A 22,373-nucleotide genomic window follows, 5' to 3' on the forward strand; every position below is an offset into this window, starting at 1 on the left:
TCTTGTTTTTGTTTTTCTTCTGAGACAGAGTTTCACTCTTGTCACCCAGGCTGGAGTGCAATGGTGCGATCTTGGCTCACTGCAACCTCCACCTCCCAGGATCAAGCGATTCTGCTGCCTCAGCCTCCCGTGTAGCTGGGACTCCAGGCGCCCACCACCACAACTAGCTAATTTTTGCATTTTTAGTAGAGATGGCATTTCACCATGTTGGTTAAGCTGGTCTTGAAATTCTGACCCCAGGTGATCCTCCTGCCTGGGCCTCCCAAAGTGCTGGGATTACAGGCGTGAGCCACCACATCCGGACTTTTTTCTTTTCTTTCTTTTTTTTTTTTTTTGAGACAGAATCTTGCTCTGTCATCCAGGCTGGAGTACAGTGGTGCAATCCTAGCTCACCTTGACCTCGCAGGCCCAAGCAATCCTCCCACTCAAACCTCCCAAGTAGCTAGGATCACAGGTGTATGCCACCAAGCCTGGCCAATTTTGTTTGTTTTTTGTAGAAACAGGGTCTCCCTGTGTTGCCCAGACTGGTCTCAATCTCCTGGGCTCAAGTGATCCTCCTGCCTTGCCCTCCCAAAATGCTGGGATTACAGGCATGCTTCATTTCTTCATTGTGCTTTTCTCAAACTGAAATCACCCATTTACTTTGTTATTGTCTGTATGCCCAATACCTCTGAAAGTGTCTGGCACAGAGAAGGCACTCAATGCACTTTCCCAGAATGAAGGAGTGGCCCTAAAAGCGTTGTTTGTTTTTCTTTGAGACGGAGTCTTGCTCTGTGGAGTGCAGTGGCGTGATCTCGGCTCACTGCAACCTCCGCCTCCCGAGTTCAAGCAATTCTCCTGCCTCAGTCTCCCGAGTAGCTGGGATTACAGGCATCCACCACCACGCCCGGCTAATTTTTGTATTTTTAGTAGAGACGGGGTTTCACCATGTTGGCCAGGCTAGTCTTGGACTCCTGACCTCAGGTGATCCGCCTGCCTCAGACTCCCAAAGTGCTGGGATTACAGATGTGAGCCACCACGCCTGGCCTAAAAGCATTTTCTGTAGCACAATCAGTAACAGCAACAAAACCCAACAACCCCAAATGTCCAATAGAAGCTCATTATACAGATTACAGTATTTCTCTCTACACCATGAAATAATCCGTGACTGTTAGAAAGGGGACGGTCCATACCCACAGACACACAAAAATAATCAAGAAAGAGTTCAGGAAGATTGTAGGATAGAACTGTCACATTTACAGCCACATGATTTTCAACAAGGGTGCCAAGATAATTCACCCTCAGTTTTACAGTCACTTGATTTTCAACAAGCCAAGATGATTCAACAGGGAAGGAAGAATCTTTTCAACAAATGGTGTTGGGATAAATGAATATCCACATGCAAAAAACTGAAGTTGATCCCCTTCCTTACGCCATACCCAAAAATTAACTCAAAATGGATCAAAAGCCTAAATTAGGAGCTAAAATTATATTAGAAGAAAATATAGAATAAATTCTTCATGACCTTGAGTTAGGCAAAGACTTCTTAGATAAGATGCCAAAAGCAACAGCAACAAAATAATAGATAAATTGGAGATTACCTGGGCTGGACTTGGTAGTTCACACCTGCAATCCCAGCACTTTGGAAGGCTGAAGCAGGTGGATCACGTGAAGTCAGGAGTTCGAGACCAGCCTGGCCAACGTGGCGAAACCCTGACTACCAAAAATACAAAAAATTAGCTAGGTGTGGTGGCACCCGCCTGTAATCCCAGCTACCCAGGAGGCTGAGGCACGAGAATTGCATGAGCCCAGGAGGTGGAGGTTGCAGTGAGCTGAGATTGTGCCACTGCACTCCAGCCTGGGTGACACAGGGAGACTCCTTCTAAAAAACAAAGAGTAAAGAGACAACCCACAAATTTTGCTAATTATATATCTGATAAAGGACTATATTAAGAATGCTTACAATTCAACAATAAACAGACAAATCAAATAAAAATAGGCAAAGGGTTTGAAAAGACATTTCTCTAAAAAAGATATACATGTGGCCAATAAGCACATGGAAAGATACTCAACATCAATGGCCATTAGGGAAATACAAATGAATGTCACACCCACTAAGACAGATATAAGTTAAAAAACGGAAAATAACAAGGGCTGGCCAGGATGTGGAAAAATTGAAACCCTTATGCACTGCTGGTGGAATGTAAAATGGTGCCAACTGCCTTAGAAAACACTCTGGCACCAGCCTGGCCAACATGGCGAAACCCTGTCTCTACTAAAAATATAAAAGATAGCCAGGCGTGGTGGCTACAATCCCAACTACTTGGGAGGCTGAGTGAGAGAATTGCCTGAGCCTAGGAGGCAGAGGTTGCAGTGAGCTGAGATTGTGCCCTTGCACTCCAGCCTGGGTGACAGAGTGAGACCTTGTCTAAAAAAACAAAACAAAACAAAACCAAAAAAAACAAAAACAAAAAAAGAACAGAAAAAAAAAATCTCAAAAAGTTAAACACTGAGTTACCGTATGATCCAGCAATTCCACTCCTAGGTGCTGACATACACTCCAATATGGATGAAACTTACGACCACTAGGGGAGGTGAAAGGCAGTCACAAAAGACTATATATATTGACTAATTCTCTGTATATGAAACTTCCAGAGAAGGCAAAGCTACAGCAATAGAAAGTAGATTAATGGTTGCCTGAGGAGGGAGGTAGGGTATGGTGGTGGGAATGGTTGGGGTAAATGGGGAATGATTGCTAATGGGTATGGGGTTTCTTTTGAGTTGATGAAAAGGTTCTAAAATTGTGGCTATACGACTGTGAAAATACCATTGAATTGTACTATCTATCTATCTGAGATGGAGTCTCACCTTGTCGCCCAGGCTGGAGTGCAGTGGCACGATCTCGGCTCACTGTAACCTCTGCCTCCCAGGTTCAAGTGATTCTCCTGCCTCAGCCTCCTGAATAGCTGGAACTACAGACACGCACCACTGTGCCCAGCTAATTTTTGTATTTTTTTTTTTTTTTTTTTTTTTTTTAGGGAGGGGGTTTCACCTGCCATGTTGGCCAGGCTGTTCTCGAACTCCTGAACTTGTGATCTGCCCACCTCAGCCTCCCAAAGTGCTGGGATTACAGGCATGAGCCACTGCGCCCAGCCAGAATTGTACATTTAAAATGAGCAGATTGTAAGGTATGTGAATTATATCTCAAGAAAGCCAAAGTTTTAAAGAAAAGAAAGTCTGATGTGGTGGTTCATGTCTGTAATTCCAGCACTTTGGGAGGCCAAGGAGGGAGGATCGCTTGAGCCCAGAAGTTTAAGACCAGCCTGGGCAACATAATGAGACCCTGACTTTACAAAAAAAAATACAAAAAATTAGCTGGATGTGGTGGTGTGTGCCTGTAGTCCCAGCTACTCAGGAGGTTGAGGTGGGAGGATCACTTGAGCCCAGGAGGTTCAAGTGAGCCCAGAGGTTGCAGTGAGCTGAAATTGCACCACAACACTCCAGCCTGGGCAACACAGCAAGACCCTGTCCCCAAAAAAAGAAAGGAAAAGAAAAAGGACATGTGTACATGCATGAAAACTTCCCTGAAAAATCCACAGGAACTGTACAGCACCTGAAATAAGCAGTCGTAGAGCTGGAGGAAACTTTTTATTTTTAATCTTTTAATTTTTTTGAGATGGACTCTTGTTCTGTTGCCCAGGCTGGAGTGAGGTGGCACGATCTTGGCACTCACTGCAACTTCTGCCTCCCAGGTTCAAGCGATTCTCCTGCCTCAGCCTCCCGAGTAGCTGGGATTACAGGAGCCCACCACCACACCGAGCTAATTTTTGTATTTTTAGTAGAGGCAGGGTTTCACCATGTTGGCCAAGGTGGTCTTGAACTCCTGACCTCAAGTGATCTGCCCACCTTGGCCTCCCAAAGTGCTAGGATTACAGGCATGAGCCACTGAGTCTAGCTAGCTTTTTAAAACTTTGTACGTTTCTATACTGCTTTAACTTTTTTACAAAGCTGGATTGCTTTAGACACAAAATAGTAAGTAAATTAGTTTAAAAAATTTTTTACATCAAACCAATAATTCCAATTTTTTTGACAGTGCTGTCCACAGGTGCACAGTCTTCTAGAGCCAAGGCTTTGGTACTCTGGCTACTGAAGCAGGAAATATATTTATATCCTAACCCAGTACACGCTTATAAAATAGAAAGTAAAATTTCAAGAAATTGTGCTTAGCCTTACTTTGTATAATGCACTCTTGCTATTTTTTTTTAAATGTTATTTTTAGAGACAGGTTGCCCCAGCTGGAGTGCAGTGGTGTGATCACAGCTCACTGTAGCCTCCAACAGCTGGGTTCAGGCGATCCTCCCGCCTCAGCCTCCAGAGCAGTCCATGCCACCATGCCCAGCTAAAGTTTTTTATTTTTGTACAGATAGAGTCTCACTATGTTAGCCAGGCTGGTCTTGAACTTCCAGCCTCAAGTGATCCTCCCACCTTGGCCTCCCAAAGCACTGGGATTACTGACGTGAGCTACTGTGCTTGGCCCACTCTTGCTATTTTCTATTCTACTTAAGTCTTTTGTTTTTCTTTCTGTTTAATCTTTTTCTTTAACACACCACCCACACATTGATTTCTATACTCACAGTTTGAAAATTGACGTGAACTGCTAAGTTTGTTTCTTATCCTCTGGGCAAGACACAGTTACAGGCCTGGATCCAATGCCAGAGCCACCTGATCCTGCTTGTCACCAGAATCTTCCTTGAGCCCTGGACTGGCTTCTCCACACTGTCAGCCGCTCCCAGCCCCAGTGCCTACTCTGCCCTGGTCAGCCCTTGGCCAGAATCCCTGCTGACCAACACGGTGTGGTGCCAGGAGCTGCCAGCAGGCCCAGCCTAGTCAGCGGCCACTGGGGGCCAGGACAGTGCCAGGAGAAGGGCAAGAACCATAGCCCCAACCTGCAGACCTCTAGACAGGGTAGTTCGGTGGTTAAAAGCTCAGATCCAGGGCCAGGCATGAACGGCTCATGCCTGTAATCCCAGCACTTTGGGAGGCCAAGGTGGGCGGATTGCTTGAGCTTAGGAGTTCGAGGCCAGCCTGGGAAACATGGTGAAATCCTGTCTCTGCAAAAAAATACAAAAATTAGCCAGGCATGGCGGCGTGTGCCTGTAGTCCCAGCTACTCAGGAGGCTGAGGTGGGAGGATCACTTGAACCTGGGGAGGCAGAGGCTGCAGTGAACTGGGATTGTGCCATTGCCTGGGCAATAGAGCAAGACCTCACCTCAAATAAGCAAAAAACAAAACAAAAAAAAGCACACTCAGATTCAGGATCTGGGCTGCTAGCGAGTAAATCTGGCTCCTTACCCAACTAATTCACCTAGCCGACTCCCTCATCTTACAGTGTGGGGAGCTCAGCTCTCGGCCATGTCCCACCACAGACCTGATGTTCTCCTTGGCCCTGGAAAACGAAGACAAGCAACTGTGACTCTGCCTGGCACAGCGCCTTGTACACAGCAGGCACTTGATATGCATTCCAGAGCTAAGTGAGTGGTATCTGTTCTATGGCTTTTGAGTTGTCATAAATTTGCTCTTAAGGCAGCTGTGGCAAACGATCCCCCAATAGCTGTTCACTCTTTCTTCCTTAATAAGAGAACCACCAGGTTTTGGCTAAGCATGTCACGTGGCCACTCAGGATACATTTCCCAGACTCCTTTGCAGATAGATGTAACCATGTGAACAAGTTTTAGCCAATGGGATATAAGAAGGACTGTGTGCAACCACAGGGAAGGGTTCTTAAAGGGAGCGTGCCCCTTGGCTCTCCTTCCAACCTGCTGGCTGAAATGCATATGTGATTGCCGGAGCTCAAGCAGCTACCTTAGACCATGAGGTGGATGGCCCTGTGCTGAGGCTGGAAGAGCTATGAGACAAAAAGAACCTGGGTCTCCTATACCATGGGATAGCATAACAATCCTGGATTCACCATCTTCATACTCTGATACCTAAACTTGTATAATCTACTGTAATTTTCTTTTTTCCTTTCTACTTGCTAATTTTATTTGGTAACAGTAGCTCCTTCCATCCCATATCATAAAAAGTCACATCCTCTATTTTGTAAAGTTTTATTTTTTGAGAAAGGGTCTTGTTCTGCTTCCCAGGCTGGAGTAAAATTGTGCGATCAGAGCTCATTGCAGCCTGGATCTCTGGGCTCAAGTGATTCTCCTACCTCAGCCTCCTGAGTAGCTGGGACTACAGGTGTGTGTCACTATGCCCACCTAATTTTTTATCTTTGTAGAGACACAGTTTCACTATGTTGCTCAGGCTAGTCTCGAACTCCTGGCCTCAAGCAATCCTCCTACCTTGGCCTCCTAAAGTGTTGGCATGACAGGCATGAGCCACTGCACCTGGCCTAAAGGTCACATCCTTTATGACAAATGGGTGCCTGGGCACGGTCAACCTGGGAAAACTGTGGCCTCAATCCAGAGTCCTAACTTGGCAGATACTCTTACATTTACACATGAAGACTGGGTACCTGGAGGATGTTGGATTTCCCCAAACAAACAAGGAACCTTCCTTAGTCCCTAAGTCAGTTCCAAGAGGCCTGTTCTAACACCAGGCAAGGCGCCCAGCCTCCTAGGGATCTCTATCTATCCTGGGGTTCCTTTGGCCCAAAGAAAGGATCTGCTCCTGTGATAAGAATAGGACTCCAGCTGAAAGACATCAGGATTTTCTTGAAAGCTTTCTCTACCTCACTCAGGCACCCACATCTTCTCCTCCCAGTCCCTATTTCTTTTCTTTTCCTTTTTTTTTTTTTAAATTTTTTTGTTTGAACTCCTGCCCTCAAGTGATCCACCCTCCTTGGCCTTCCAAAGTGCTGGGGATTAAAGGCATGAGCCACTGTGCCCGGCCTCCAGTCCCTATTTCTATGGAAAGGTAGCTGACTGAGTCAGAAAGACCCAGGTTCAAGCCCCATCTCTGCCACTAACTGGCTATGTGACTTCACCTCTTAAGCCTCAGGGGGGATGCATAATTGTACTCACCCCGTGAACTCAACAGCTATTATTATCATCATTTTTATTATCATAAATAAAGGGGACTGAGCCTTGGGTCCCAGCCAGACTTGTGACCTGGATGTCTGGCTCGTAGCAAAGCCAAGCTTCTTCAGGGGTCCTCAGGGAATAGACTATTTCAGGCTCTGGCCACAGAAACCACTGTCTCACTGAGTCTCGATCTGGCAGTTACAGGGGCAGGAAACTATGCCTGCAATGCTCAGGTCAAGGCCTGCGGGTCAAGCCACAGTGGCCACTGGTCCCCCTCAGGGCTCACCCTCACCCCAGGACCTGCCTTCCTACTGTAGAAAGCTGGTGGAATCTTCCCACTGCCACTCCTGGGAACCAGCATCCCAAAGCCAATACGCGGCATCCTGAGCTGGCCAGTGCACACACTAGTATACGCCCAGCACAGCACAACCCACACGCCCTTGACTACAACCACAGTGGACACAGGTGACTGATCAGCCACCTGGAATCACACACCAGCTTCTGTGTGAAGATCTGCCTCTGCCCCACCCTCAAGTCATGTGTTTAGGAGTGTGTCACAAGATCCAGGCCTTAAACCAACCACTGGGGTGCCTGGCCACAGAGATTGGCTTAGAGGTGGTCATGTGATTACAGTCAAACTATTCTAGCCCATTGTAGCATACCTGGGGCTTTTTCCTTGAGTGACTGGAAGAGGTGATCAGCCTTTTCATACTGAATGTGAACTTGAGACTGGGGCTGAGGCCAACACAGAACAAAGCTGATGTGTGGTGGAGGGCAGAACCAGAGAAAGAGAAAAATGAATAGTGATGATGTCATTTGAGACCTGGAATCCAGATGTTCCCGAAACCAAACTACCAAGCCCCGCGTAGATTTCTGAATCAGATGATACAATAAACCCCGCCTTTTGGGGGACAGTAGGGGAAAGGGCTATTTAGCTAATTACAGATAGGTTTTCTGTCACATGCAATATGAAAAGCCCCAAACCAGCCAGGCACGGTGGCTCACGCCTGTAATCTCAACACTTTGGAAGGCCAAGGCAGGCAGATCACCCGAGGTCGGGAGTTCGAGACCAGCCTGGCCAACATGGTGAAACCCCGTCTCTACTAAAAATACAAAAATTAGTGGGGCATGGTGGCACGTGCCTATAATCCCAGTAATCCCAGCTACTCGGGAAGCTGAGGTGGGAGAATTGTTTGAAGCTGGGAGGCAGAGTTTGCTGGGAGGCAGAGTTTGCAGCGAGCCAAGATCATGCCACTGTACTCCAGCCTGGGCGACAGAGCGAGACTCTGTCCAAACCCAGCCAGGGTTTGGGCCATTGTATATTATTTATATATAATAATATACACCTTATATTATTATAATAATTAAACACCTTTTTCTTACTAGGGCCACTGTATATGATCATATAGGTGGGGTACTGCTCAACTCTAGTGAACAACCTTTGCAACTTTCCATGGGCAGCCCTACTTCCCACCCCTAGAGGCAACTACTTCCAACTATTCTCAGTGTTACCCTTAGCATCTCTCTCTCTCTCTCTATCTATATATATATCACTAAATAATATGCGTCCCGATTCTTTTTTTTTTTTTTTGAGACAGGGTCTCGCTCTGTCACCCAGGCTGGAGTCCAGTGGCACAATCTTGGCCCACTGCAACCTCTGTTTCCCAGGCTCAAGTGATCCTCCCACATAAGCCGCCAGAGTAGCTGGGACCACAGGCACGCGTCACCATACCCAGCTAATTTTTGTATATTTTTGTTGAGATGGAATTTCACCATGTGCCCAGCTGGTCTCAAACTCCTGGACTCAAGGGATCCACCCACCTCGGCCCTCCAAAGTGCTGGGATTACAGGCATGAGCCACTGCACCCGGCCCTGATCATTTCTTAATTTATCTATTTTGATCCTATCTTCTGATTTCCAAGTATGATAAATGAGACTTTAGCTCTACTTCCCCTTACTACTTCCCTTCCCCACCCTATCCCTACACTGGTAGGTCTTCTTCTGGTTCCTTTATTTATTACAGATGGCGTCTTGCTGTGTTGCCTAGGCTAGTCTCGAGCCCCTGGTCTCAAGTGATCTTCCCGCCTCAACCTCCCAGTGTTGAGATTACAGGCATGAGTCACAGTGCCCAGCCATCTGGTTCCTTTACATACCATGCCAAGAACACTCTTATTCCACCAACTAGAAGAAGCTGAGTTTCTCACAGTTTAGCACGAATTCAGAGAAGGGACGGTGTGGCTTTTGTGCTGTGAATGAGTGATAAGAAAGCAGAAGAGTTTCTTATCTGCTTATCAACCTCAAAAGCTTATCAACCTCAAAAAGGCGTAATTTCTATGGAAATAAGAAAGACAAATAATGCACGTGAAAGACTGACTGCTCACCAGGTGCTACACTGGACTCTCCTTTGACAATGACGGGAGCTGCTAGGTCCAGAAGTGACAGTCTACCTCTGAAAAGGCAACCTTAAGGGAGTGGAACTGCACAGCGCTAGGCTGAGGGCTGCACCTGGCTTGTTCTGAAGATATTTTAAACCCTAGCTGGAGTCCCGAGTTTCCTTCAAACAAGAAACAAAAACCAAAGCCCGATACAGTGGCTAACAGCTTGTGCTCTACAGCTGCATGGCCAGGGTTTGAATCCTGGGCCCCATCATTAGGAGCTGCGACCCTGTCCTAGACAACAGACCTGTCAGGCGGGCTGTGACATCCTAAGGTCTGCACTGCTGTCTCCATCCCTCCCCCCATACCTTGTATTGCCTTCAGTGCACAGGTGCTCAACATGAACTCAAATACCCTTCTGTTTAGTGTTTCTTTTGTTTTGAGACGGAGTCTCACTCTGTTACCCAGGCTGGAGTACAGTGGCGCGATCTCGGCTTACTGCAACCTCCGCCTCCCGGGTTCAAGTGATTCTCCTGCCTCAGCCTCCCGAGTAGCTGGGATTACAGGCATCCGCCACCATGCCTGGCTAATTTTTGTATTTTTAGTGGAGATGGGGTTTCACCATGTTGGTCAGGCTAGTCTTGAACTCCTGACCTCAAGTGATCCACCCGCCTCGGCCTCCCAAAGAGATGGGATTATAGGTGTGAGCCACTGCGCCTGGCTGCTCAGTGTTTATTTACTGGGGTGCAGCATTAGGAGTGATTAAGTCAAGCATCAAGCTAAGAGTTTACATCAGTGTCTTAATGTCTGCACCCCTAGCATATAGTGGGTGCTCATAAACATTTATTTAAACTATTGAGAGAAATAGTACACTTTACATCAAAATGAAAGGACCAATTTACAGAGTCCAGCCCATCCATCCCTTCCTCCCTGCCATCTCAGTTTCCCAAGTTTCCAAGTCCAAGAATCAATCTCAATGCACCACCAAACTCTCCTCACCTCCTTGCCCTTGTATCTATCTGCAGGTGCCTCTGAGGCAGGCGAATAGGGTCTGGAGGCAGGGAACCTAAGGCTGATTCAGGCTGACTTCCTAGAACTAAATCAAAAGGAAAACCCCTACTTTCCAAGCCCAAGTAACAAAAGGACCAGAGGCTACTCCCTTTGCAACCCCCAACTTATCTGCGTGGCAGATGAAAAACTGAAATTACCTCTGATTGGTCCCTTCCCACAACCAATCAGGCTGGTGCTGGCCAAGTCCTCGTTTGTATAGGAGTCTTCATTTGTAACTTCACTTCAGCCTCTGACTGGTTGCTTTCCACAACCTGTCAGACTGATCCCAGGCTACTACTTCATTTGCATAGGGTGTACATCAAGTAACCAAAGGGAAACCTCTCGAGGGTGTTTAAACCCCAGGCAATTCTGTAAGCAATCTGCTCGAGCCCACTCCCACCCTGTGGAGTGTACTTTTGTTTTCCGTAAATATTTGCTTTCATTGCTTTATTCTTTTCTTGTTTTGTTCGTGTGTTTTGTCCAATTCTTTGCTCAAAATGCCAAGCACCTGGACACCCTCCACCAGCAACACCTCGGCCTGGAATCCCTTTCCCATTCACTAGCAAAACCCTTTAATCTCTTCAAGATGCACCTCAAATGTTGACCTCCTCCAGAAAGCCTTCCTTGTTTGTTTCTTTTGGGTTTGTTTTGTTGTTATTGTTGTTGTTGAGAGAGTGTCTGGCTCTGTTGGCCAGGCTGGAGTGCAGTGGTGCAATCATAGCTCACTGCAGCCTCCAACTCCTGGGCTCAAGCGATCCTCCCATCTCAGCCTCCAGAGTACCTGGGACTACAGGTGCATACCACCCACATCTAGCTAATTGTGTTATTTTATTTTTGTAGAGATGGTCATCTCCCTACATTGCCCAGGCTGGTCTCTTTCTTTTCTTTTCTTTTTTTTTTTTTTTTTTGAGACAGGGTTTCACTCTGTCACCCAGGCTGGAGTGCAGTGGTGCAATCATGGCTCACTGCAGCCTCAGTCTCCCAAGCTCAAGTGATCCTCTTGCCTCTGAACTCCTGGCCTCAAGCGATCCTCCTGCCTAGACGTCCCAAAGTTTATTACATGCATGAGCTACTGCACCTGGCCTCCAGAAAGCCTTCCTTGGATAGTTCCCTCCTCTGTAAACAGGGGTCAGCTAACAGTACCCCTGCAGGGGTTGTTCTGAGGATACAATGAGATTAGGCACATGGTGTCTGGGATAGACTTGACTCCCAAAAGTACTAACTGCTGTTATGTCCCAATAATCCTCCAGTCCCTGACTCCCTAAATCACTTCGCTCCTTACAAGCCCTCCATAAGCAAATTTCATTATACCCTGAGGCCAGACTGTCTGTGGCAGGCAGAAAAAATGGCTCCCCTAACATGTCTACATCCTAATCCCTGGAACCTGTGAATATGTTACCTTATATGGCAAAAGGGACTTTGCAGATGTGATTAAGGATCTTAAGATGGGAGACAGTCGTGGATTATCCTGTGAGCCCAGTGTAATCACAAGGATCCTTATAAAAAGGAGGTAGAAGGGTCAGAGTTAGAGGAAGAGATGTGACCAAAGACAGAAAGGTGTGAAGTTGCCACACTGCTGGCTTCAAAGATGGAGGGAGGGGTCAGGAGCCCAAGGAATGAGGACAGCCCCTAGAATCTGGAGAAGGCAAAGAAACCGATTTTCTCCTGGGGCCTCCAGAAGGAACACAGCCATGCTGACACCTAGATTTTAGAACTCCTGATCCCCAGGAACTATAAGATAATAAATTTGTTGTTTTAAAGCCACTAAGTAATTGCAGCAATTTGTTACAGCAGCAATTGGAAACTAACAAAGTCCTGAAGAGCGGCTCTCAACCTTGGGCAATTTTGCTCCCTCAAGGGACATTTGGCAATGTCTAGAGACATTTTTGGTTGTTGCAACTCTAGGGGTGCAACTAGCATCTAGTGGATAGAGGCCAGGGATGCTGCTAAACATCCTAAAATAAACAGAACAGTCCCCTACAATGAAAAAGATCTGGCCCAATGTCAGTGCCGAGGCTGAGAAATCCAGCTCTAGAATTAATCTGGTAGAATTTCTTTCTTTGTTTTGTTTTTTGAAATGGAGTCTCACTCTATCGCCCAGGCTGGAGTGCAGTGGCTAAATCTTGGCTCACTGCAACCTCCACCTCCCGGGTTCAAGTGATTCTTGTGCCTCAGCCTCCTGAGTAGCTGGGATTACAGGTGTGTGCCACCATGCCTGGCTTATTTTAAAAAATTTTTTGTAGAGAAGGTGTCTTGCCACTCCTGGACTCAAGTGATCCTCCAGCCACAGCCTCCCAAAGTGTTGGAATTACAGGCGTGAGCCACTGTATCCAGCCTCTGGTGTAATTTTAAGGAGCCCTCCCCAACCTTCTCTTCCCCTTTTCCTTTTAAAAACAAATCTCCCCACATACCATAAAGAGACAGAGAAGGCCAGGTGTGGTGGCTCACACCTGTACTCCCAGCACTTTGGGAGGCCGAGGCAGGCAGATCACGAGATCAGCAGTTTGAGACCTGACCAACATGGTGAACACCCCATCTCTACTAAAAATACAAAAAACAGCTGGGTGTGGTGGTGTGTACCTGTAATCCCAGCTACTTTAGGAGGCCAAGACAGAAGAATTGCTTGAACCTGGGAGGCGGAGGTTGCAGTGAGCCGAGATCGTGCCACTGCACTCCAGCCTGGGTGACAGAGCAAGACTCTGTCTCAAAAAAAAAGAGACAGAGAAATCAACTTACCGATGTAAACAGCAACCTGCTGCGGAAGCCAGAGATACGTCATCATTTGCTCTGCCAAAGGCTCGTAAAAATATCATTGCAGTACACTGTGTTTTCCGCATATAAAACTGTCATCGTGCAAGGGCTATTTTATTATTTCAGGAATCTGAAAAATGCATTTTGGAATATGAAACACAAAATATCATAATTATAGCTTTGATTAGCAAAATGCACAAGGTGCTGGGCACCCTCTGCATGTCCACGGTACACTCTGTACTCCTGGTGGGTCAGCCCAGGGATACAGCACGTCTCACTTCTCACATGAACTCTGTGTGCCCAGCCCTCTCAGTGGCCAGGCCATGTGAGTGTATTGAACAAAAGGGGCCGTGTGTCTTGTTCCTCTGCAGCTCCCAGCCCAAAGCACAATGCCTGGCACACACCATAAATGCACAAGTGCGTGCTGCATGAATGAACGAGTAAGTGAAGAAAAGCTGGCAGTTTCCTGCCAATATAATGGAGAAACAGAAGGACTTTTGGGTTGTGGCTGGTGGTTGGATTACACGGTGGTTGACCCCTGTAATCCCAGCACTTTGGGAGGCCGAGGCAGGCAGATCGCTTGAGGCCAGGAGTTCGAGACCAGCCTGGGCAACATGGAGAAACCCCATCTCTACCAAAAATACAAAAATTAGCCAGGTGTGGTGGCGCACGACCTGTATAGTCCCAGCTACTTGGGAGGCTGAAGCACAAGAATCACTTGAACCAAGGAGACAGAGGTTGCAGTGAGCCAAGATTGTGCCACTGCACTCTAGCCTGGGCAGCAGGGCAAGACTCTATCCCCCCGCCCCCAGACCTCCGAAAAAACAAACAAACGAACAAACAAAAACAAACAAAACAACCTACTGTGTTGTAAATACATAGGCGTTACTTAGTCCAGTGACATGGCTGAGGCCGTAGTGGGAAAGACTGGCTCGTGGAGGATGTGATAAGCACCAAAACCAGATCTAGCCAAACAAGGCCTTTGGGATGAATTCAAGTCCTGGCCCTGCCACAATCAGCTGAGGAATGCTGGGGAAATTACTTAACCTTCTGAACCTCAGCTTCTTCATCTGTAAAATTCATTCACTCAACAGAGCGGAGCAAAGTGAGCAAGGTGGAGAAGAAGTGAGAGAGGGGGCCTGAAAACCACAGTGGCACAGAGAGCTGGCTTTCATCCAGGAATCCTTTCTCCCCTGCCTGGCCAGGGACTACATTTCCCAGCATCCCTTGCAGCTAGGTAAGGTCATGTGACTGCATTCTGGCCAGTGAAAGAAGAGCACAAATAACTTGTGCCATTTCTGAGCCCATCCAGCAGCCCGTTTTCCGTACCCTGGTCGGCTTCCTCTCTACTGCGATCCTGCCCAGAACAGATTGGTAGCATTTCAGTATCACTTACAAAGCACTTGCTACATAACTCCTCCCAGCTCCCTAGAAGGCATGCACTCCTTCCTCCTCTGGCTCTGAACATGCTATGCCCTCTGTCTGGTACACACCCCAGCCTGTCCTCCCTACCCATCCCCTGGCCAACTTGACTGTTCATCCCTCAGGTCTCAGCTTAGATATCACCTCCTTCATGAAGCCTCCCCTGAACCCCAGGAGTTAGTCGCTCTTAGCTTCATTCTACAGATGAGAAAACTAAGGAACAGAGAGGTTATGTGACTTGCCCCAAATCACATGACTAGAGTTGGGTTTGAAGCTGGTGCGGGCTGAATCCAGAGCTTTCAATGCAGTCATCACTTCCTTAACCAGCGCTTCTAAAAGTATGGGACCAGCTGCCGCAGCAGCCACTGCAGCAGCCTCACCTGGCAACTTGCTGGTAATGCAAATTCTCAAGCCTCACTACAGACCTACTAAATTAAACTCTGGGGATGGGTCCAGCAATCAAAGTGTAAGCAAGTCCTCTTGGGGATGCTGATGTGCAATGAAGTTAGAGAAACACCGGCCTAGGGCAATTCTCTGCAGTTTAGGCACCTACTTCCGGGTGCTTCCTCTGGCTTGCTAGTCCTTGCTAGATCTCAAAAGCTTCACAGCTGGAGAACAGAACGCCATCCACCCTCTGACTCTGGAGCCATTTGAAACACTTCTCTAGGAGTCCTACAGCCCTGGGATTTTGGGGGTCGTGGGGGAGGGGGGCACTGTTATTTTCTGCTTTATCATCAGCGTGTTAGTGACTCACTCCTTCCTTTGTGTGAAGCCTTCTTATGGTTGGGCACGGCTCATGCCTGTGATCCTAACACTTTGGGAGGCCGAGGCATAAGAATTGCTTGAGCCCAGAGTTCAAGCCCAGCCTGGGCAACAGAGTGAGACCCCATCTCTACACTAAAATTAAAAGTTAGCCAGGCATGGTGGTAGCTCATGTCTGTAGTCCCAGCTACTTGGGAGGCTGAGGCAGGAGGATCACTTGAGCCGAGGAGTTCCAGGCTGCAGTGAGCTGTGACCATGCCACTGCACCCCAGCCTGGGTGACAGAGCAAGACCCTGTCTCAAAACAACAACAAAAAAAGAAGCCTCCTTGCTTGTGCTCATCAGCCTTGGCTGCAAGAATTTGATCCAGCAACACTTTAAGGCCCAAGCCGCTTTCATCTCAGGTGTAGACAAGGTCATTGCTCTAACCACCTTCTAGGAGCCTTCTCAGTTCATTGGGGGTAATAACCTGCAGCTTTTAGGTCAGCAGAACCAATCTCCCTCAACAAAAAACACTTTGATTCTTTTACATTAGTTCAACCTGCCGCTATTACTTTGGCTATAGCCCTGATCATTCAGTTGTTCTGCTTCAGGTGTAAGAAATTGGACCAGAAATAGTGAATCCTGGAGAACGAGCTTGAACAAGTCCAAGCTTCTGCTGTTCACCCTTGGCTTTCTTCACACAGCTCCCAGAGTCCCGGCAACCAGACAACAACCCTGCCAAAAACTGGACAAGACTGCTTTGGAGAATCTCCCCACAGCAAGATAACAACCCTAAAGACATCATTCCCGAGTGGGCACGGTGGCTCACGCCTGTAATCCCAGCACTTTGGGAGGCGGGTGGATCAGTTGAGGTCAGGAGTTTGAGACCAGCCTGGCCAACACAGTGAAATCCCATCTCTACTAAAAATACAAAAATTAGCTGGGCATGGTGGCATGTGCCTGTAGTCCCAGCTCAGACTCAAGAGGCTGAGGCAGGAAAATCACTTGAACCTGGGAGGCAGAGGTTGCAGTGAGCTGAGATGACACTACTTCACTCCAGCCTGGGTAACAGAGCAGACTCCATTTCAAAAACAAAAAACACTACTTCTGGCTTGTGGCTCTGCCCTCCTCTAGGCCTTCAAAGTCCCCTTGACTTGTCCAACAAATGAGGAAAGAGTGAGAGGTTTTTAGGGTCGAGGCTTGAAATGGACACACTCACGTTTCATCAGCCAAAACTCAGCCATGTGGCCCTACCGAATGGTAAGGGAGCCTGGGAAAATTCATCCAGGGAGCACCCCAGGAGGACGAGAACATGGGTACTGGTGACCCATAGCTTTCTCTGCCACATAATACAGTAAAATGTTTTAGAAGCAAATCAGCGATTTTTTTTTTAATAGAGACCAGGTTTCACCCTGTCAGCCAGGCTGGTCTTGAACTCCTGGGCTCAAGCAATCCTCCCGCCTCGGTCCCCGCAAAGTGGCTGGGATTACAGGCGTGAGCCACCACACCCAGCCAGTGATATATCCTTAATCAGCCAAAAAGTACTGTACAGTTACAAAAAGCACAAGAAAAAAAATTGGTGCATTTTTTTTTATTTTTTGAGACAGAGTCTCTCTTTGTTGCCCAGGCTGGAGTGCAGTGGTGCAATCTCAGCTCACTGCAACCTATGCCTCCTGGGTTCAAACGATTCTCGATTCCCCTGCCTCAGCCTCCCGAGTAGCTGGGATTACAGGCTCATGCCAACATGCCCAGCTAATTTTTGTATTTTTAGTAGAGATGGGGGCTCCCCATGTTGGCCAGGCTGGTCTCAAACTCCTGACCTCAAGTGATCCACCTTCCTCAGTCTCCCAAAGTACTGAGATTACAGGCCTGAGCCACCACGCTCTTGGCCCAAAAATACGGTAGCTCTTAGAATGTACACTGATGATTATGTGTAAACTGTGACCATCTCAGTTCTGACTTCTGGCCTCCCCATTCCCTGCAGAGGATAAGAACTTTGGACCCCACTCACTTCTTCGAGAATGGGGGCTGAGAGGAGGGCGGACGCCATTCCCAGCCATGTTACACTGAAATTCATGTCGTTGAGAGGTTTTACTGTAGTTGTTGAATTAATAGCTGAACAAAGGAATGAACAACATCGGGTGCTGTGGAGGCCACAGAGAAGGAAGACACCTGCATACGCCATCTCTGAACTCTACCTCCTTCCAGCTGCCTCTTCCCCAGCTCAGCTTAAACATCACCTGCTATAGGAAGCCTTCTCCCATAACCCTCTCCCCTTTACACACACAGTGGGCATTCTCAGCTCCCACCTGCTTGCTCTGTATTCCCATTTACTACATCTCGCTTTTTAGAATTTGTTTATGTGACTGGCTTCCCCTTAGGGAGCTTCTGTGGGCCTGGGGATCACTCTAACCCTCGGTTTCCTCCTCGGTAAAAACATTAGGATAGACCACGTTACTCAATTCCCTGTGACTTCACAGCCTGTCCAGGGCCCTCAACCATAGGGCCCGTGGCCATCAGATGTCTCCCGTGGCCATAGACCATCACACTGTGTGCCAGGCACTGTTCCAAGCACCTGACATATACATACTCATCTACTCTTTCCAAGGATACTAAGTGGTAGATACTAATACTGTACCCATTTTACCGATGAGAAAACCGAGGGCCAGAGAGCATAAATGAGCTAGAATTCCAACCCAGGACTCCAGCCCTAGTGTTTCCTGCTTTCCTGGCTGAAGAAGCACCCACCACCAAAGTCCCAGAGGTCGGGCTCCCTGGGACCGTCCCCCTGGACAGATCTCACTTCCCCATGCAGCCCATCTGTCACACTCAGGGCGCAGCTGGGCTGGTTCCCCGAAATCCCCCAGGCGCGCGCAAAAGGATCTAGGCCGGGGCTTACCTGGGAGGCCCCCACCCCCGCGCGGCCACCGGCTTATTAATGCCCAGCCCCTTGGCACACATGTCAGCAGCGCCTGCCAACAACCAAACTCCCGCAGCCAACAATGCAGCAAGGGCGCGTCTACACAGTCCTGGAGGTTCCGGGAATTCGGGCTGACGCAGGCCTCTAGTTCAGGGGAAAGGGTGGGGGATGCGGCTCTGAGCCCTGCAGGGGACAGGAAGGCAGCGATGTGCCCACACTCTAGGGGCCCCGAGGGCGCCGAGGGCGGAGGCCCCCAAACTATCTGTCACTTGCAGCCAGATCACCGCCCATTGCTTGCCAATAGCTTTCCATATCCACATCGCCGTTAATCCGCACAACTTCCGCATTTCACCAAAGCAAGCACTGAGCGCCAGAGAGTTTAACAACCAGAGGAGAAGCGCCCCCGCACTCTCCTTCCATGCCTTCACCGGCCCCATTCCCAAGCCCAGACCCAGCACGCTCCAGATGCCAGCTGCACCGGGGCGCACAGGCCTGCAGCGCCGGCTCCCAGCCCCCCACAGCCTTGCCGGCCGCGGTCCACACCTACCTCCCTCGGGCGGACAGGCGCGGCAGCCGCTGCCCACGGCCGCGAGGGTCCAGAGGAGTTGGCAGAGGCTCGCGGCCCGGAGCTCCAGGGTGCAGGGCGGGCGGGCCCCCCGAGAGTGCCGGGGAGCGGAGAGCGGGGCGCGCTGGCTGGCGCTCCGGGCAAGCAGCTGGGGCCACGCGGGGCAGATGGACCGATCCCGGGGCTCGGGGCCGCTGTAGTGATCCCAGGAAGGGCGCAGGGGCCGCTGGGACGATCCCGGGATGCGGGAGCGCGTGTCAGGGACTCGCGTGCAGGCGACAGCGAGCGGGACTCGGGTGGCTGCAGGGACGGGAGTGCGGGCGCTCGATCCAGGCAGGAGGGGAGCTGAGGCTGGAGCTGGGGCTGGGTTAGGTTGAGCAGAAGCGGGCGGGAAGGGCGGGGCTGGCCTGGCTGGCGCACGGCGTAGCGCTCACGTGGCCGCCCCCAGGTGGCCGTCACAGCGCCTGCAGCCGCCTAGCGGGCCTCCTGGCTCCGGCGCTGGCTCCCAGCCCCAGGTGCAATGGTTAGCGCTAAGTCTTGGCTCCCCCTGCTGAGTACATAGTGTCCGGTTCTCCTGCTCAAGGCTGGCCTAGCATCCGGCAGCCAGGGGGCAATTCGAGGGAGTGACCAACTTCCGTCGTCTCCCGCCGCGCCTCGCCATTCTCGCCTGCCTCTCGCTTAGTTCCTGTATTCCTGTCCTTTCCAAAATCACTAGTGATCCAAGCCCATCGCTTGTTTGTATACATCTCTATCCATAACCTTAAAATACTTTCTATCGGAAATACTTTTTTCCTGATTTCTGCTTTGTAAAAACAGGCAAATATGACGATTGCAATTATTTGTGTAGTTTTAAAATTAGTATCTCCTCTAGTTATTCCTAACTCTTGACACAGGGCCTGGGTGGCACACAGTAGATGCTTAATAAATACCTGTGGCATGAGTGGTAGAGTGGATAAGGTATAAAGAAGAAAACGAATTAAAACTAATAGCTACTGTGAACACTTTGATATTAGGTCCTTCCAGATACTTTGTTAGTGAAATTTTAGAAATTTCACACATTCTAGATATAAAAGTAGTAACAATGACAGTTATTGAGGGATTTCTCTCTCATTCCATCTTCTCAGCACTTTGGGAGGCCGAGGCCGGCGGATCACCTGAGGTCAGGAGTACGAGACCAGCCTGGCCAACACAGTGAAACCCCGTCTTTACTAAAAATACAAAAAAGTAGCCGGGCGCGCCTGTAGTCCCAGCTACTCTGGAGGCTGAGGCACGAGAATCGCTTGAACCCTGGAGGCAGAGGTTGCAGTGAGCCGAGATCGCGCCACTGCACTCCAGCCTGGGTGAAAGAGTGAGAATCCGTCGCAAAAAAATTAATAAATAAATAAATAAGAACAAAACTGAGGCTTATAGAGATAATGACATGCCCCAGGTGAGGTAACTAGAAAAGGCAGAGCCAGCACTAAATCCAGACTTCTCTGATTTCAAAGTTCAGGCTCTCCAAAGAACTTTTTTCCTTATTTATAAACCCCAAAGAGAGTAAACTCCAGCTTTTGGCAAGAGACAAAATTGCACCTAGAATTCTGACCCTGGGGCCGTCAGGCAGGAAGGGAAGATCAAAGATGCTGAACTAGTCTGTCCAAGCCCAAAGCAAGATTGAAAAAAAACAAAAAAGACGCCACTGCTTAAAGCTCTATGGCCCTTGTGCAAGTTATTTTACTTCTCTGAGCCTCTGTCATTTTTGTCTGCCCAGCAGGAGTGTCCTTCTTTGCATTAGCGTCTTGATTAGTCTTCAGGCAACCAGTTCACCCTATTCTCAATTCAGGAAGATAGCCCTCCCCACTCCCCTGGCTCCAAAAACGGACAGATGACCAGACCTGGCCAATTAGCATATTTCATCCCTTCAGCCTCATTGATCTGTTCAGGGATGAGCATTTGATACAAGTTAGGCCAGTGAAATACTAACCTGGGCCTTTTATAGTAATCATAAAAAGAGAATCTCTCTTTTCCAGGGAGTTGTTGAGCAGATAGGATGTAATAGTAGAGTTTCTGAGCATTCATTCTTATGGCAAATATTTATTAAGCTCCTATTGTGTGCCAAATATGGTGCTAGGAATTGGGGGAAACACTTGCCTTCAAGGAGATGTCTACTGCGGTAAAATAAAATTACTCAAGGCCAGGCAAAGTGGCTCACACATGTAATGTCAGAGCTTTGGGAGGCCAAGGCAGGAGGATCAATGGGGCCAGGAGTTCAAAACCAGCCTGGGCAACATAGCAAGACCCCTGTCTCTAAAATAAAACATTAAAAAAAAAAAAAAAACCCAGGTATGGTGGTGTGTGCCTGTAGTCTCAGATACTCAGGAAGCTGAGGCAGGAGGATCCCTTGGGCCCAGCAGTTTGAAACTGCAGTGAGCTATGATCATGCCACTGCACTTCAGCCTGGGCAACAGAGTGAGACCCTGTCTCTAAAAATTAAATAAATAAATGAAAAAGGCCAGGCTCAGTGGCTCACGCCTGTAGTCACAATACTTTGGGAGGCTGAGGCAGGCAGACTGCTGGAGCTCAGGAACTCGAGACCAGCCTGGGCAACATAGTGAAACCTCATCTTTATTAAAAAATACAAAAATTAGCCAGATGTGGTGGCTTGCATCTATGGTCCCAGCTACTCAGGAGGCTGAGGTGGGAAGAACACTTGGATCTGGGAGGCAGAGGTTGCAGTGAGCCAAGATCCTGCCACTACACTCTAGCCTAAGGGACAGAATAAGACCTTCTCTCAAAAAACAAAAACAAAAACAAACCACAAACAAAAAAGAAAGTGAAAAGACAACCAGAGAATGGGAAAAAAAAATTTGCAAATCATATCTGATAAGGGATTTGTAACTAGAATATATAAAGAACTGTTACAACTCAATAATAAAAGATAAATACTCCATTTTAAAAATGGGCCAAAGATTGGAATAGACATTTCTCCAAAGAAGATACACAAATGGCCAATAAGGACATGAAAAGGTGCTCAACATCATTAGCCACTAAGAAAATGTGAGGCCAGGCACGGTGGCTCATGCCTGTAATCCTAGCACTTTGGGAGGCCAAGGTGGGAAGACAGTGTGAGCCCAAGAGCTCCAGATCAGCAAAGGCAACATAACAAGACCCTCATCTCTACAAAAAAAAATAGAAAAATTAGCCAGGTTCAGTGGTGTGTGCCTGTAGTCCCAGCTACTCGACAGGCTGAGGTGGGAGGATTGCTTGAGCCCAGGAGTTGGAGGCTGCAGTGAGCTATGATTGCACCACTGCACTCCAGCGTGGGTGACCAAAAAAAGCAAGTCAGAACACACCCACTACCCACTAGCATGACTATAATCAAAATCTCAGATAATAGCAAGTGTTGGCAAGGATGTGGAGAAACTAGAACCCTCATACACTGCTGGTGGGAATGGAAAGCAGTTTGGCAATTCTTAAAAAAAATTAAACATGAAGTTACCATATAACCCAGCAATTCAAATCCTAGCAGAAATGAAAACATATGTCCACACAAAAACTTATACA

General features: G+C 48.3%; 1 protein-coding gene across 7 annotated transcripts in view; it reads right to left on the reverse strand.

Annotated features, from left to right (window-relative positions):
- EEF2K (eukaryotic elongation factor 2 kinase) overlaps positions 1–19,330 on the reverse strand; it is an 87,167-nt gene extending 67,837 nt beyond the window's left edge. The window contains exons 1-2 of one of the 7 annotated variants that reach the window (XM_055232644.2): positions 18,813–19,226; positions 13,166–13,310 (exon numbers count right to left, since the gene is read on the reverse strand). The gene's annotated coding sequence lies outside the window, so the exon portion shown is untranslated. Of the gene's footprint in view, positions 1–1,580; positions 1,673–7,666; positions 7,765–13,165; positions 13,311–18,812 lie in introns of those variants that run through there. The other 6 variants (XM_063612073.1, XM_055232642.2, XM_055232648.2 and 3 more) reach the window with 6 other exon arrangements.
- Positions 19,331–22,373: the final 3,043 nt, after the last annotated feature.

The sequence above is a fragment of the Symphalangus syndactylus genome, chromosome 11, assembly GCF_028878055.3.
Source record: "Symphalangus syndactylus isolate Jambi chromosome 11, NHGRI_mSymSyn1-v2.1_pri, whole genome shotgun sequence".
NCBI lineage: Eukaryota > Metazoa > Chordata > Mammalia > Primates > Hylobatidae > Symphalangus > Symphalangus syndactylus.